The sequence below is a fragment of the Molossus molossus genome, unplaced genomic scaffold (genome assembly GCF_014108415.1).
Source record: "Molossus molossus isolate mMolMol1 unplaced genomic scaffold, mMolMol1.p scaffold_m16_p_8, whole genome shotgun sequence".
Classification (NCBI taxonomy): domain Eukaryota; kingdom Metazoa; phylum Chordata; class Mammalia; order Chiroptera; family Molossidae; genus Molossus; species Molossus molossus.
The window spans coordinates 77,434,144-77,451,731 of NW_023425402.1; the positions used below are offsets into that span (position 1 = coordinate 77,434,144).

General features: G+C 37.2%; 1 protein-coding gene across 1 annotated transcript in view; it reads left to right on the forward strand.

Annotated features, from left to right (window-relative positions):
* The first annotated feature begins 5,155 nt into the window (after positions 1–5,155).
* Positions 5,156–17,588, forward strand: part of PKIB (cAMP-dependent protein kinase inhibitor beta) — a 38,743-nt gene continuing 26,310 nt past the window's right edge. The window contains exon 1 of the mRNA XM_036249138.1: positions 5,156–5,199. The gene's annotated coding sequence lies outside the window, so the exon portion shown is untranslated. The remainder of the gene's footprint in view (positions 5,200–17,588) is intronic.

The window sequence follows — 17,588 nt, forward strand, 5'->3', positions numbered from 1 at the left end:
ACAACCATTATAAAGGAGAGGTCGTTTTAGAGCAGAACTTCCCACCTTGATTTACTTTGAGGAGTGAATAGTCATGTCTGGTCATTATGTTAAAAAAAGAGGGGGTTAAAATTCCAAAATTCAAGTCACTAATAATAACTTAAAAGAAGATTATGAAATTCAAGTATAACACTGGAAACAAGGACACAAACCATCCCTAAAGCAGCTTAAAGACCATAGGTAATGCAATCACTATGTGAAGAGGAAAAGGAGATTACTAACAGACTTTCTTCAAAAGAAAAGAGAGGAATATAAATTTCTCGTACAAAGGGGGTTAGTATGATTGGTTTCAATTAAAATGTAGTAGTAAAGAATCTGGGAATTTTCCTTGATGTCCTTTGGGTAGCTCTAATGTACATTCTGCAAGCTAAAGCTAAAAGAAAATAATTTTTAAAAAAAGGCTAATATGGTGGGCTTCATCAACTTGTAGTGGACAGTGGAATGAAAAACAGAAATTTTTAGTCTGATTTTTTCTTAAAAATGCCCTCCTGGTTGGGTGGGTGAGGCCAGGGGAACATGGACTGTTCAAAAGGGCATGGTACAACATTACCTGAATATTCTGGAATGTTGGAGCCTCCAGTGACTAGAGTGCATCTGGCAAGGGATACAGATTTCCAAACCCTTGCTGCTTCTTCTTCTCCTTCTCCCACTTCCTCTCCCCCTCTTCCCCTCCTCCTCCCCCTCCTTCTTCTGAGCTTGCTCTCATTTAATAAGGACTGTTTTAACTCATTCAAATACATGAAATGTTGGCACAAAACTGCAGTTGTTACAGAAAGATCACAGATGTCCTGTGGGTTATTGAAACTTCCATGTCTCTAAAACCATACCCTTAAATGGTCTACATTTTATAAATTTAAGGGTTAGGAAAATGTCTAAATAATAAGTAACAATTAAAATAAAATATATATTTGTAAATTGTATACAGAATACATTTTTCTTTATGACAAGGAAATGGGAAAAGAAGCTACCACCTTCCAAGCAATGCTGCTCACTTTCCCTGTTGGAGATGACCACCATTCTCTGAATCAGATGTGCAAGCCAGATTGCATTTCCTAAATTGGGAAGGGACAATTTGTAGCTAAACAAAAAGTGCTGTTGTATTATTACTAGTTCCATTGTTTTCACAAAATATTTTTGAACCCTGCTAACTCAGTATCTTAGAAATTTCCTGGTATAGCCCTGGCCAGTTTGGCTCAGCAGTTAGAGCTTCATCCAGTACGCCAAAGAGTCACGGGTTTGATTCTTTGCTGCTGTTTGGTCCCTGGCTCTGGTTAGGATTGTACATGTGTCTCTCCCAATCTGAAGATAAATGGAAAAATATTCTTGGGTAAGGATTAAAAAAAAAAAGAAAAATTTTCTTGGTATAATTTTATAATCAACAAAAGCTGAACTATCAAGAACAAGTTTACACATATATCTCAAAGAAACTGTGAAATGGCTCCATAACTATACATAATCTGAAATGTTAGTGTTTCTTTTTTATCCCTTTTAGTTATTTTGATTAGTCTAACAGTAGAAAGCCATGCAACTATCGAAAATGCTATTCATCTCAATGTCATCAAAGTGCGTCTTTGATAACTACCAAAATTAATGAGATCTACGTATTGTAAAATTATCAAACAGATAAAACAAATTCATTTATTTATCCAGCTATATGTTAGGCAGGCATGGAGTCATTTGGTTTCCTAAGCCAGTTCATTTGGTTTCTGTGAACAGAAAACATCCCCATGAATGTCCATGCTCTCTAATGAAACAATGATTCATCTTTTGATGGTTGTTTTCAACATTGTCATGCTTGAGAGGTTACGTGCATCTTGAGAACAGCCTTTTAAAACTAGGTCTTGCATTTGAAGTGGTTAATTTGCTTTTAGGAGTCAGATGATATTTACCTGACATTTTGAACTTTTAGCTTTTCACATTTTTTAGAACTATTATTTGCCTTTAAAAAAACAAAACAAAAGTAGAAAAGAAGGCTATTGGAGCAGCTCTACCTAGATTTAGTAGCTCCTTGAAATTGTAGAATCACTCAAATGCAAACATGGATAAAGTATTGCCTCATGTGTTACAGTTTTCTAGTTCCTTATGTTTCCAAACAACCTAACCTCATCCTCAGTTCTGCGGACTGAAAGATAATGGTCTGTCACACAACTCACCTTAACTGGGTTTTGTTCTCCAAACTACATTTTTTTCTCCTTCTATAACCCTAGGTATTATAGAAGCAGACATGTACATGATACAACTAACCTCATGTAGTTTTTATATTTGTACTTCCTTTTCTCAGAGAAATTGCTGGACCAGGTTCAGCACTACAGTGAGGTATAAGAGGTTAAGTTATACAAGTACTGGATCAAATCTTTATTTAAAATTTTGATATTTTGTTCATCATGGATTTTTTGCATAAATTTTGATTTGTAAAATAAATATTACATTAAAATAGTATTTATCTTTATTTCTGAGGTTTGGGGAACTCCCTGAAATCTCTTGTGTTTCAGATACACTGGATCCTTCTCCTTTGTGCAAATTATTTGCATATTAACATGGCTGGCTGCTTGAGTCATTAGAACTTTCAAGTTAGAAAATATATATTTCAAAGAGAAAAATAAATATTCATTATTTTACCAAAACCAAGAAACAAAAATTACCTTAAATCCTATCAGATCATAGTTTAAGTATTTACATTTACAACTGAGATCGGATCGGGATATGCATGAAGCCAGTCCATGAGAATAAAGCTGGGAAATCAAAAGGGAAAATGGACAAGCACCCAGGAGCAATAATTTTAGCTACTTTATTACATTATCTTGGTATGACTGTTCTTGTTCTATCTCAGGCTGGGAGCCTTATCTCCAAATGACACTGTGGTCATGTAGTTTTCAAACTATCCCCTGGCAGCAGGGGAGGAGAGGAGGACGAGGAGAGTAGGGAGGGCCTCAGAACCTGAAGTTGTGTTAGCCAGAGCGATTTTGCTGTGTCCATCGTGTGCATTGGCCATCTGATAAAGAGTCATTTTGAAAAAAAAAAAGTCCTCCCCTAAAAAAAGATAAATGCAAAAATGTCCTGGGGTGAGGATTAAAAAACAAAAAATAAATAAAAAACAAGAACCCACACATTTAATCATGGAGAGGTATAACAATTATAGGGGTTTTTAAACATGCATTTTAAAGACATAAATAACAGTCTTTAGTTTTATCTAATTGACTTGAAACTGGATTCCTCTTTGCTGTTTCTACTAGATCTTTGACAAGAGTTGTATGCAAGTGTGAAAAAATTAGAACTATAAAAGTATGTTTTCTTAATCTTGTTTTTTAGGGGTGCATATTTGCATTATGTTACATAAACTTTGAAGTTTATAAAATTTTATTTTTATTACTACTTCTTTTGTGATTTTTTTAAAATTAATTTTTCTCTTCCTCTTCTTAGTTCCTTATATTCAGCCTGAACAAATAGGACTCATTTGAAGGAAAACAGTCCCAGATACAGAGTGAGAGGAACAGCAAAAACCATATGGGAAACTGGATAGAAATGAGGTTAAAAGTATCTGGTTTTGATTTAAAATTTTCCCAAAATAATAGAGTGTGCATTCAGGCAGGCCTAAGTCTAAAAGACACCTTGAAACTCAAATAGATATTTATTGCATTTCTCCCACCATGTGCAAAACATTGTGCAAGATGAATGAGTCACAGTTCATATCCTCAAAAGGTTAAAAAAAAAACCCAAAAAACAAAAAAATGAGGTGCGGAAGAGAAGGCAGGCAGTAATCAAAAATTTATAATGTGAGTGATAAGTTCAACAATAGAGGTACATCAGAGTGTTTTAGATCCCAGAGGAGGGAACCTACCTAGCCCATGGGGGCAGAGAAGGCTTCTGGGAAAGGGATGTCCAAGTTAACCCTGAATGGATGAATAGGTGTTAGCCAGGAGATGATGAGGGGCATGAGGGTAAAGAACTTCAGCCACAGGAGCAATATGAACAAGACACACAGGTGCCATTGCAGGGCGTGCCTGCAGAGCTCTAGGATTAGTGCAGGTCAGACAGGGGTGAGAATGAAGGGGAGGTAGATAGGAGTAGGGGGGTGACTCCTGGAGTGTATCATGTATTCTGTGAAGGGGCTTGGAATTGATCCTGTAGGTGATGGGGAGGCTGTGAAGGATTAATCATAGAATGACCATGAGTAAATTTACTTTGAAATAATTCTGCCTGCAATCTGTGTTAACAATGGATTTATAGGAAGCAAGAATGAGTATAAGAACATCATTTTTGATGTTGTTCAGTAGTTCAGGAAGAATGAATGGCAGGCTCAACTAGGGCAGTGGGAGTGTGGTGGAGGGAATTTGCAAAGCGCCCTATTTCCCTGAGTACCTAATAGGAACACTGCCTGTTCCTACGCCTAGTATTTTTAATCTTCCTTGTGTCAGGTGCTAAGCTCTGAGACACAAGGTCCATTCTGGGAACAGGAATTATACCGGTGTAGTTTATTTTTGGGTTCTAGGAGCATGATGGTTGGATTTTTTCCACGTGGTGGGGGTTGGTTCTGGGAATATTGGTACAATGCCTCAGGGCATTTAAAGAAGATGCAAAAGACGAAGACATATTCTACAGTCATATCCCAGAAGTGTGATATGTTTTTACAAACTCCCAAAGGTGTAGTCATATCAAATATTTTCTTTTTTCTATAGTTCTAGCATCACAAAATTTTATTTTCAATAAACAAAATATCTATTGAGCCTAGTACTTTTTAGGGTCATTTTTCAATGTCTACAGATATTTGCTGTAATGGTCAGTCATTTTGGGGGGATGATTTTCTCAACTTGACGTTAATTCCTAAAAGCATTAATGAAGTAATTATCCACCGCATTTTGTAGCTGATAATTTATAAGGCTGCTTGAAATGAAGCCTTTTTGATTTTTAATAGAAAATTTTAGTGTAGAATTGGCTGCTTGTCCCAAGAAAATCAGGCAAGTCACGGTGTTTACCAGTTTTAATTCAATAAAAAACAAACAAACAAACAAAAACAGACAAAATGCGTAAAGTTTGGTAATATAACTAGATTTTTACTTTTTCTGATTCTTCATAAATATATATTTTTATTTTGTAGGAAAGAAAGTTTATCAGAATTTCTTCCTAAACCTGTCTTAGAAAGAACAATTTAATCAGCGATTTGTAAGTATCCTTTTCTTTTTTATTGGGAACTTAAATATTGATTTTGTGGAAGAAGTAGTTCCTTCAGTAAAACATTTGACAAGATATAGCTATTCAATCTGAGCTGGCATGCAAAATTTGAATGAGAAAACACACACACACACACACACACACACACACACACACCCCACACACCTTAAAATGCAAAACAAAGAAGTCAAACCTCAATTGTAAAACCTTCCCAAATCGATCTACAGCTAGTAAAGGTTTGATTTATATTTTGGCAATTACTCTTCTTGATGTCATTTTCTTTACTGCTTACTCTTTGTGAAAATATCTTTGTGTCCACATATTTTAGAAAGTCTGTAACATCAATGAGAAGGAAGAGGAAAGGGTAGGGTGTGAACACAGGAAAGGGAAGAATACGTATTCTGCTAAAAGTTATATGGCTTTGGGCAACTTTTTACTTTCCATGAACACTTTTAGTGAATTTTTTATAATTAAAGCTTAGTCTCATAATAACTAAGGTCCATTCAGTTTTGTCATATTTGTGAAATGCCAGTTATTTAGATAAACACCCAAATGGTCAACTCAGTTTGTCCTAAAAATGTATTTATAGTAAGAGCATTTCATATTTTATTCCTTGAAAGATGTTTCAAGTCTAATGTAGTCCCATCCTGGCACTAAATCAGAGTCAGCATATTGAGTTGAAGAGCTTAGAGCCCAAGGCCCATGCTGTAAAGACAGATTAGAGAAGCAGAGTTAGGTAATGAAGGTCTGAAACTGGGTAGGTTCCTCACTAGGTGTGTAACACCTTGGACAGTTCTGGGCTTCTCAACTGTAATAAATAGTTGTGTTTGAATGTTGTTGAATGGAAATGATGATTACCTTAGATGATCTTATGGTTCCAGGAAGTCCCTAAAACATTGTTGCTTGGTAGTTAATAGTTATTTTATCTTGTTTAATATGGGATTATTATAAATATTATAGCATTCATATTTGTACAGTACTTAATAAAACCAATCAACAGGAACTGAGACAGAATTCTAACATGCTTCATCAGATAAGATCTCAGAAAATTGTTTTTTTTGGAAGGTATACTGAACTCTTAATTATGCATTCTTTAGCAATATTGGCTGTTTCTTAGCTATGTGGCATTAGTTTTCTGTTCCAATGTATCTGTGAATCTTGTGATTTTGGGTAAGTTACCTGAATTCTTTAATGCTTCAGTTTGTCAGTAAAATGAGGGTAAAAATGCCTGTTTTGCCAGGCATTTTGTTACTGTGTTAACAGGCTTGTTATGGGGATTAAATAAAATGATGAAACAATACAATCTAAATAATAATATAATAAAACTATGCTACAATCATATTTTTTTCTCTTTACTATATTGTTTCATAGATTTAAAGTTTTGTTCATGTAATGATCTTACTTTGTCAGCATACATAAGCTATTTAATGGATAATGTTGGTGTTTATTAAATCATTGAAAGAACTGTTAAAATTCAGATTGTTGGCCACATTCCCAGATATTTTAAACAAGCATCTTAGATAATTCACATAAAAGTGATCTACAGGCTACCCATTGAGATACATTAATTTTTCTTTAAAATGATCCCCCAATTGCTGTTGATTATCAAAATCATATGGGCACTTTGTAAAGTATATATATATTCCTATGGCTTCTCCTTGAAGATTCTGATTTGGCAGGCTTTGGAACTTGTGTTTTCAGAAAGTTGCCAGGCTGATTCTGATATTTGCAAACCACTGCTTTACAGTGTCATCATACCTTTAACATTTTATTGATAAAACCTTGTGTTTACCATATGTGGATGAGGGGAAATCATTATGGGTACGTGTTTCAGCTAGTCCAGATCAAGTTTACAGGAGTGGGAAGAATGACTTTGAATGTCTGCATTTGCATGCACAAACCAGACTGACAGTCTGCTCCCCCTTGGTTGTATCACAGCTTTATGGAAGTCCAAGTGCCAAGACCGTAAATTGCAGAATTCCTGAATAAGAAAAGACTCTCAGAGACCATCACTTTCAAACCTCTTCCTTTACAGAGGAGGAAAGAGGGCTCAGAGATTTGCCCAAGACCACAGGGCAAGACCTAGACTTACACTTGGATGTCTGCCCCTAGATCAGTTCCATTCCCATTACAATTCCTTGGCTCTGATTCTGTCATTTCAAGAACCTGAAACACTTGTGAAACCAGTTTTTCCGGTGCTGGTTGTAGTCTTCAAGGCAGGCACAAAGCTTTCCTACCTAATTGTCCAGCTCTCTAAATGTGAGAGCTTTTTTTTTTCCAACTCTAGTTTTCTGCCATAAATAAAAAGAGGCAGGCAGCCCTGGCTGGTTTGGCTCAGGGTTAGAGTGGACCAAAGGGCCGCAGGCTCGATTTTTGGTCAAGGGCATGTACCTGGGTTGCAGGTCTGACCCCAGGCCTGGTCAGGATTATGTGGGAGGAAACCAATCGATGTGCCTCTCTCACATCAATGTTTCTCTCTCTCTCTCTCCCTCCCTACCTCCCTTCACTCTATCTAAAAAAAAAAATCAATGGAAAAATATCCTAGGGTGAGGATTAACAACAACAACAACAACAACAAAGCAGTCCACTGAGGGCACGAAGGTACTTATGAGCATAGGCAGCCTGTTGCAGAAGTGGCACCATCTTCTCTGCAACCTTCATTTCTTAAAAAAATTTTTTAAATATATTTTTATTGATTTTTTTTCAGAGAGAGAAATATCGATGTGAGAGAGAAACATTGATCAGCTGCCTCTTACCTGCCCCCACTGGGGATTGGGCCCACAACCTGGACATGTGCCCTGACCTAGAATCAAACTGGGATGGCTCAGTCAATGGGATGATGTTCAATCCACTGAGCCACACTGGCTGAGCTTGACTCTTTTTCTTAGCTAGAGCTGTCCTTGCCTTTTCTCAAACTCCCTGACTCTTGATGACAGCGCCCTCATTATTTTAATTTGTCTTCTTATTCTTGCATAATTTTTTTCATGGTGTCCCTTATATCACTTAACTTGCCGTTATTTGGACACTATTCATCTCTGAGCACCGTTAAATTCAACAAATATTAAGTACTATTTCATTCCAAGAATGGTCTTGGGTACCAGAGATGTGAAATGAACCCAGCGTGGTTCTAGTTTCAGAAGAGGTCACAGTAACATGGTGAGGGAGACTGGTATGGAAAATACTGTAAGAGCACTTGATCCCATAGGAGACTTGAGCCACTTTTTAGAGGAGTCAAACAAGGCTCTGGCAAGGAGGTGACAGTGGTCTGTTTTGGGTTCCAAAGTCAAAACCCACAGTGTAAAAGTGTAACATGTTGAAACCACACGAAGAACATGTTTCCAAAGCTTAATGAAGAGAACTGATGTGGTTGAGATTTTCTAAGGCAGGTGTCAGCATGATGGAGAGAAAGCCACACTGCAACACGTGCCAGGAGACCTGGGTCTTCTTTCTCCTCAGGCTGCCACCCCCAATCTATATGACTGTCAGCAATCCAGTCAGACTCTCCAGGCCTCATTCGGCTACTTGTTCAATTTATTCAAATAACGAAATTCTTATTATAGGCTGTCCTATATGCCAGGACACAGTCAGGCGGAGGAATGGTGTCTCCCAGACAAAGTGCTGTCTGGACTGAGGCCTCAATTTTGAGTAGTTGTCAACCTGGTGAAGAGAAACTTTGGAAGGAGAGCACTCCAGCCAGGAGGAGCTGCATCCATACATTGGCCAGAACATGAAGGTGAATAGGCAGCAGTTTCTTTCAACTGCTGGATCAGAGGGCGGTGAAGGAGGTGAACCTGGGAGTAGGCAGAGTGTAGGTTATGTAGAGTGTTTTGAGGCTAATGAACTGGGTGACGTTTTTCTGGCATAGGAGAGCGAACAAAAACCTAAATAGTGAGATTTGCTTGGCAATGTAAAAAAAAAATAGACTAGAGGACAACAAGTCTGAGGCAGGATAATCAGTGAAGAGGATAATCTAAAGTAGAGAGGTTGACAACTTTAACTAGGATAATAAAAGAGGATGAGCAGAGCAGCTGGTCCATCAGTTGAAGAGCTATGTAGAAAATAAAGTGTATACAACTTCATGACTATGAGGAATGAGGGAGAAGGATGCCTCCTGAACTTCTACCTTGTGCATCTGGTTGGATTATAGTGCTGTACACTGAGAAAGAAAACCCAGGAGGAGAAAAAGATTTCAAAAGGAAGATGAAGATCTCTAACATGAGTGCATGAGACTAGCTGATCTCTCCTGGGGTTGTTCAATATTAACTGACCTTCCACATGCTGAGAATATCACACATGCTGTCATATTAATCTTCTCAACTGCAGGAGGTATTATGTGCCCTTAAAAGATGTGGAAGCTGAGGCTCTGAGAGCTTAATACCTAAGGTTTCTTAGCTAATAAGTAGTGGAGCCAAAGTTCAGATCAGTGTGCTAAGCCAGGTGCATTTTCTTCTGCAACACCCATACCTTGTATTATATCACTTAGCCTTCCTTTGGACTCTGACACATATAATTCTGTGCAAATAGGTCACTTGTAGAACACAAGCAACCTTAGACTTTATGGGGTGTTAAAATGAAGGCATGAACTCTACCTTCTAATTTATCATTCTTTCTTACTTGGAATACTACAATTGCCTCCAAATTCATCTCTTGAATCCACTCTTCTTATTTTCCAAATCTATCCCATTAGTTGCAGCCAAAGTGATCTTTTTAAAGTTCAGTTTTGATCATCATGCCATAGCTTTAAAACCTGCAGTGTCTTCCAATTGCTATTAGTATAGACCAACTCCTTACCATGCCTTAGTGATGTGGCTCCTGCTAACTGGTCTACTTCCTTCAGTTACTGAAATGTCTTGTACTCTTTTCCTTTCTCTATACTAGCTAACATCTATTCTTCCCTTCTATCTCAGCTTCTTCTGTCAATGAGTCAGGTTCTGATACACAACACTTTGTAATTTCTCATCTTAGACTTACCACAGTTTGTATTTATACATGGATTTGTGCCAGGCACATAATTGGCACTCAATAGATATTTTCCAAGTAAACTAATAAATTTATAAATGAATGAAGGTGATTCAGAATTAACTAATTTATATCTATTAGGTAAATTTCTATGTAGAACTGAAGAAAGAACATTTTATTTTATTCTTATTAAATAAACTGAGTTTCTATCATATACAATATTGTTTTTTTGATACCTCAATAATATAGTATTTCCCCTGATATTGCATTGTAATTGTTTTTCCTTTCTGAAGTCAGTTTTGTTTTGCTCGATAAATGAAGTTAATTCCAACAGCATAGGGGTAATTACCGAATTGACATTTTTTGGATTAAATCAATTAAATCAAAGCAATTAAAACTTGGAAATGGCAACTATAAAATAACAATATGTCATCATTTAGTGTACCAATGAAGGATGGAAGTGTGTTATAATTTGTTTTTAAATGTCACATCTTTATTGCACTTGCAAATTAAATGAGGCCTTTCCATCCTAGCTTTGCTGAAAATAATTTAGAATTTTTAGGAGTGATACATTGTTTTTTTCTTTCTAGAATGATTCTCTGCCATGTGACTATCATGGTCTAACAAATGAGGCTTGGATAAGGCCTAGGGAAGGAGGCCACTAATGTGTCAGCCTGAGCCCTCAAGCAAAGGTGGGCTGTCAGTGCTTAAAATTGGCTCCTAGGACTCTGGACTGAACAAACGATTGGACTGTAGGATGGAATTTAGCATGAGAGATGTTTGTATTCTATTCTCCAGATAATATTGCTGAGATACACCCCACCCTCGAAAACTGTCTACTGAACATTGACCATCATAATCATCTAGTCTTTCAATCTCTAAGAGCCAACTGAGAGAATTAAACACAATTTTTTGGCTTTAATAATTTATAATTCTACATCAAACTAAAAAGCTTCTGCACAGCAAAAGAAACAACCATCAAAATGGAAAGGCAACCCACTGTGTGGGAGAACATCATTGCCAATGATACATCAGATAAGGGGTTAATTTCCAAAATATATAGAGCACTCATACAACTCAACAAAAGGAAGACAAAGAACCCAATTAAAAAATGGGCAGAGGACCTAAATAGACACCTCTCCAAACAGGACATACAAATGGCCAAGAGACATATGAAGAAATGTTCAACATCACTATCATCAGAGAAATGCAAATTAAAACAACAATGAGGTGTCACCTCAAACCTGTCAGAATGGCCGCCATCAACAAATCATCAAACAAGTGTTGGTGAGGGTGTGGAGAAAAGGGGACTCTAGTGTACTGCTGGTGGGAATGCAGACTGGTGCAGCCACTATGGAAAACAATATAATGTCACCTCAAAAAATTAAAAATTGAACTTCCATTTGACCCAGTGATCCCGCTTCTAGGAATATAACCTAAGAAGCGTGAAACACCAATCAGAAAGAATATATGTACCCCCATGTTCATAGCAGCACTATTTACAATAGCTAAGATGTGGAAACAGCCCAAATGTCCATCAGTAGATGAATGGATAAGAAAGATGTGGTACATATACACAATGGAGTACTATGCAGCTGTAAGAAAGAAAGACTTCTTATCTTTTGAGACGACATGGAGGGACCTGGAAAGTATTATCCTAAGTGAAACAAGACAAGCAGAAAAAGATAAATACCACATGATCTCATTTATATATGGAATATAATGAATATAACAGTCTGAGGAATAGGGTAGACCCAGAAACACGGAAGTAGGGTACAGACGGACAACCCTCAGAAGAGGGGGTGGTAGAGGGTGGGAACAGATAAACCACAGAACTTATATGCATGTATGCATAACCAATGGACATAGACAACAAAGCTGGGGATGGGGCAGGGGGCATGGGGAGGAGGGTGTCAATGGGGTAAAAAAGGAGAAACATCTGTAACAAAAACAAAATAAAAAAATAAAATAAATTAAAAAAAAGAAACTAAAAAACATAATTTATAATTCTAAATGGATAAAGGGGTGAATTAAAAGTTGGTAGAAGAAGTCTTACATGTTAGTGGTTTAAGTTATAGTTGTTACAGGGGACAAGGTGCTGGCCACTAAGGCCATGATTTATGATAGAGTCTCGTTTTTGCCAACATGGGGATCCTGGTCTAGGATTCTGTACAATTATTAGAGGGGTCCACAAAGCCATATCTGTCTAAATAAATACTGACACATACCATATATACTACCATTTTAAAAATATAGGTTATATATTTTATAGTAACTTTTAATTTGTTATATATTTTCTCAATCAACAGATATTTTTAAAAAGGTAGATTCTTCAACCTTGAGGGGTCATCTTACCATTAAATTTTAGTAAACATAGTTACAGCTCCCATATTACAGGATGTACAATATTTTTTGTCTTCTCCACACCTAGTATTTCTGAGAATCCTTAGGTACCATGATTCTATCCTGAGTACTACCTGTCACTTGTTCTGGTCTGATGCTCTCTGGTCTCTGCTCATACTTCCTGCTGTCTCCTAAAGCCTTTTGATGCTGCTGTAGCTCTCTCTAGTTTCCATCACTTGAAGATTGTTCTCAAGGTCCTTCCTTTGTTGCCTAAAGCAGAGATATCACTCAGATGGTTGTGGTACATAGTGAACGTCACCAAAATATTGAAGATAATTTAAGTGAATTACTATATAGAAATGGGAAACCTAGAATTGGATATTCAACATTATTATTACTAGTGTCCATTCTTTGTGCCTGTTCACAGGGGGCCCCTCCTGGTTGGCTCTCTCTTTAGCATCCAGCCTATCACCTTATTTCATGTGTCTCCCCACCTTCCACAGGGAAGGCAGTTTCAATTTTGTCTTACCTCCCTGGAATCCAGGCTAAAATTCCTCTTCCTGCACATAAATAAATTGATACTTATTAATGATTGTTTTATTTGGGCAGTTATACAATTCAAATTCCAATGAATACAACTTTTCAGTTATAATAAGTAAGTAACTCTTATTATCTGAATCACATCATTACAAAGTGGATTGTCTTTTAACCAAGCCTCCTCCACCCCAACAATCTCCTCCTAAGGAAGAGAGCTTTGCCAGTCAAAGGGGTGAATGATTTTTTTTCCATAAAACTTTCAAATACAGTTTGACTTCCAAGCGAGACTCAAGATCAAGAGGTACACATGTCTTTCTCTAGTAGACTTTATATCAGAAACCTTCCCCTAAGCATATGAAGGCCTGGCAGAAGATCTACCCTCCCTTCCATCCATGCCAATCCATACCCAGAGACTGGGCCTTTTCCCTTTACAAATTATATCTGCCATGTCCACTTAGTGATCTGCTGTTAAAAAGTTATTTTTATTCTTAAAAAGTTTAGAAATCAACATTATTGTGAAGTACTGACCAGTGACATTATGTCTAAACTTGACAATTAATAATACTTCAAAATATAGAGGCTATTCCAGTTAACTGAAGATAAGAGTCTCTGCTTGCTCTCCATGCTCCATAGAGGATTTGTTGAGTACAGAAACCCACACATATAGGTAAAAACAAAAACAAAACACAAAAAAAACAATGAACATTTGTACCATTTTATATTACTTCCACATCCATAATAAAAGCTTCTAAAAGTGCCAGCATGTGCCCCTCTCTGGACCCTGTGATTGTCACTGCCCTGCACATACCCAAATGCAAGTACTCTAAGGTGGAGTATGTAGCTTGGAATTTATGAGTCAACTTGACCCAAGGACAGTTGCTTAGTGACACAAAATAACTTGAACCATTATATTCTACAAATAAGTGAGATCATGTGGTATTTGTCTTTTTCTGCTTGGCTTGTTTCACTTAGGATAATATTTTCCAGGTACCTCCATGTCGTCTGAGGAATAGGGTAGACCCAGAAACATGGAAGTAGGGTACAGACCGACAACCCTCAGAAGAGGGGGTGGTGGGGGGAGGGAAAGGATAAACCACAGAACTTATATGCATGTATGCATAACCAATGGACATGGACAACAAAGCCGGGGAGAGGGTGGGGGGGATGGGGAGGAGGGTGTCAATGGGGTAAAAAAGGAGAAACATCTGTAACAAAAATAAAATTAAAAATAAAGTTACAAAAAGTAACTTGAATCAGAGCACTCTTCATTCAAATGAAACAAGAGCTACCTTATATACACTGATTTGATTTCTCTTTAAGCTCACATTTTTTAAATGCAAGTAAGTTTTTGTTTTACTAATTTTTATCCATCTAGCTCAGAAACTTCTAAGTTTTGAGGTTATTGTAATGAATACACCCAGTCCATAAGTCTTAAAAGTGAATCAAATCGGCTTCTAAATACTCATAAATGAATTAGAATATGCTTGGATCACTACTTTCATCTTTAGTTCCTGGCAATTTCTGATGAGTAATTGGGAAATTTAGGTGGGTTAGCAGATTTGAGTGTATAGTAAGACACATGAAAAAGGTAACAGCTAAAAGCTACTTAATTACTAGAAACAAAACTACAAAAATCTAGGTTCTTCTGCCTACACTGCAAATGGAAAATAAAGGGGTGCTTTTGTTGTTGGAGAACATTACATGACTGCAACTAGGGAACCTGAGGCTCAACGAGGTTAGGAAATCCGCCCAATGTTATGCAATTGGTGGTGCTAGGAAGGACTGTTTGACTCCAACACACCTACCAACCTTAAAAATGGGCAGAAGATAAAATGCTGATGACTCAGAAAAATTTCCCATCTTTCCCAAATAACACCCTTTTTCCATTAATTTGTGTAAATGCCAACCACTGTTAATGATTTGCTTCTTTGGTGTAAGACTTTGTCTGGAGATTTTTCTTATAGGAAAAGTAGCATACTCCTGTGAATGAATTAAGCAAACACAAAGGTGGGCAAAGGTAGGTTTACAATTGTGACTATGTGAGTTTATTCTTGTATTATTTATTTGTTAGTTATTATATTATTATTATTTCTTATTATTATTAACCTACTTTTTCCCACCCGTGTGGTTTCCAAGACTGGGTTTGGCTAGGATGAAGAGGAAGAAAGCATTGGAAGATCTGTGGCAGGAGGTGGGGCAGGGCTGGAGGGAGGAACAAGAGGAGATAGCTGAAGAAAGATAGTGAAAAGTGCAAAGTTGTTGGTCTGGGAGTCTACAAGTGATCAGAGGCTGAGTGTCTCGCCGTAATGAAATGGTGCTCTAAAATGTGTTCTATACTGATTATTCAGTGTTGTCTCTCCTTTACTTCACTGCCTTTGTATATTCATTCTCAGTATTTGTCCTGTTACCAAGAGCTGTTTTGCATTGATCGCATTTCAAACACCTGCTTCTGATTTTTTATTCAGAAGATGAACATCTATCAATGATGCCCCACAAATATTAGTTGAATTAAATGAGATCTTCAATTATGTCTTTTTCTTAGTTCATTTTTTCACAATCTCTTTGAGATACTCAGAGAGATCTTAGTCAATATCATCCGGTATGTTCTGGACTCTCAGGTCTACTCCCCAGGGTGAAAAAGCTTTGGTGAACAGTTCCTTCTGCTATTTTCAATGTATTCATGCTTCCTTCTCTCCTCACCTATCCCTACTAGAGAGGATCTTTGAGAAATGTCTGTAATCATACTAATTTTTTATTATTACAAATAAATCAGATTTTTAGTATTTTCTTCAGTTATTTTAATTATGATGGATTCGGGAGAATTTTTCCAACTAACATTCTTTAGCATCCTTAGTCAAGGATAGCAATGAAAAACCTGATGTGACATGGGTAAGAGTGGCAGGATGACTTGAAAGGTCTTTCTTTGTTCAGACACACTGCCAACTTAGGCTATTCACAGTTCAATAACATAGGCTTCATATCCACACAGACAGGATCTGCAAATGATGTGGACTGCGCAGCCAGATCGATATGAAGTTTATTCAGAAAGCACTCATTGAACACCAGGACTCATTGAAGTCCACTGTCCAACTTAAAACCTATTTGTTCTTGCCTCCAAGAAGGTATGGTCTTCTCGGGAGGAGGAGGTAAAACAAGTTACCTACATAGAATGTTTAGTGAACAACAAACAGATTACACTGATTTAGTGGTGAATTTCAGGGTTGGTTATCAGAGTGAAAGGTGAAAGAACAAGAGATGACTAATGTAGCCAAGGCCAGCAGATCTGGACAGAGCTAGTTCTGCAATTCATTTAATTTTTAATTTGCTACAAAGACATTTCTAATAAGGTCTGAAATTGGATGAGTAGATCTCCAAGGCTGTGTATATGCATTGGTATACTTTGCTAAAATGACCAGTAGTTTATTCTTTCAGGCGATACATATTGTTAGACCTTGAAGCAGCAACATAATTTATGGTTTTATGTGTTTTTCAGTATTAGAGAAAGATAGAGGAGAATCTGGCTTAATTTGTACTCTAATTCAGTTCTTATCAAACTTGTGTGACAACAAGAATCTCCTAGGGTACTTGCAATACATATGGTGCAAACACTGAATCCAAGGCTCTAAGTAAGGCACTAGGGCTCCATAGTGTTAACAGACGTCCCAGGTGAGCGTTTGAGCAGGCAAGTTTAGGAAACACTGCTCTAGTTCAGCTGCGATAAGACTTTAGGCTTTTTATTCACCCTTGCTCACTCTTCCTCCATCTCTCTCCTGCTCTATTAAGATTTTTTAAAAATCATAGGAAGAGCTCATTTGCTTTAAATTAATTCTGTTAGTCTCCAGGCAGGCATAGGTGAGATAAATTTTTCCAGAGACTTCACTTTTTGTCTTTTCATTTCCACATTTTAATCAAGTGTTAAGGTGAAAAATCTAGTTCTCTGTGGCATGGCTCATAAGACAGAAGAGGAATTAATTTACACTGCCTGGTGTCAGGATGTAATATGATTATATTGGCAAAGCTATAAAAAGAAAGTATCCAAAGCTCAAAAAAAAAAAATTTCTAAGGAGGTCACATTTAGAGCAGATGGATGAAGCTGAATGCCTGATCATTTAGCAGCTACTGAGCTAAAAGGATATTCGGGCCAAGGTGCACATAGCTAGGGCAACTTGGAGGTCACCAAATCGTAATTATAGCTTTCAAGAGGAACATTAAAAAATTTACAGTAATATGCATGTTTATTTGTCATGCTTTGTAAAAATGACTAGATAGTATGGTAAATACAGTGCAGTCAACTGTCAGTTACCTCCAGGGAATCTAATAGTGGGTTTCTTTTGCTGCATTCTTTGGGGCCTTCTCTTCTTTGTTATCAGAAAATCTTTCCATTAAATGCAAACTTATTTTTGTATTTTTTTTTTTATCCTCACCCGAGGACTTTTTTTTCCTTTTTTGTTCAGAGTGGGAGGGAGAAAGAGGAAGAGAGAGAGAGAGAAACATCGACGTGAAAGGGGCACATCGAGTGGCTGCCACCTGCACAACCCAAC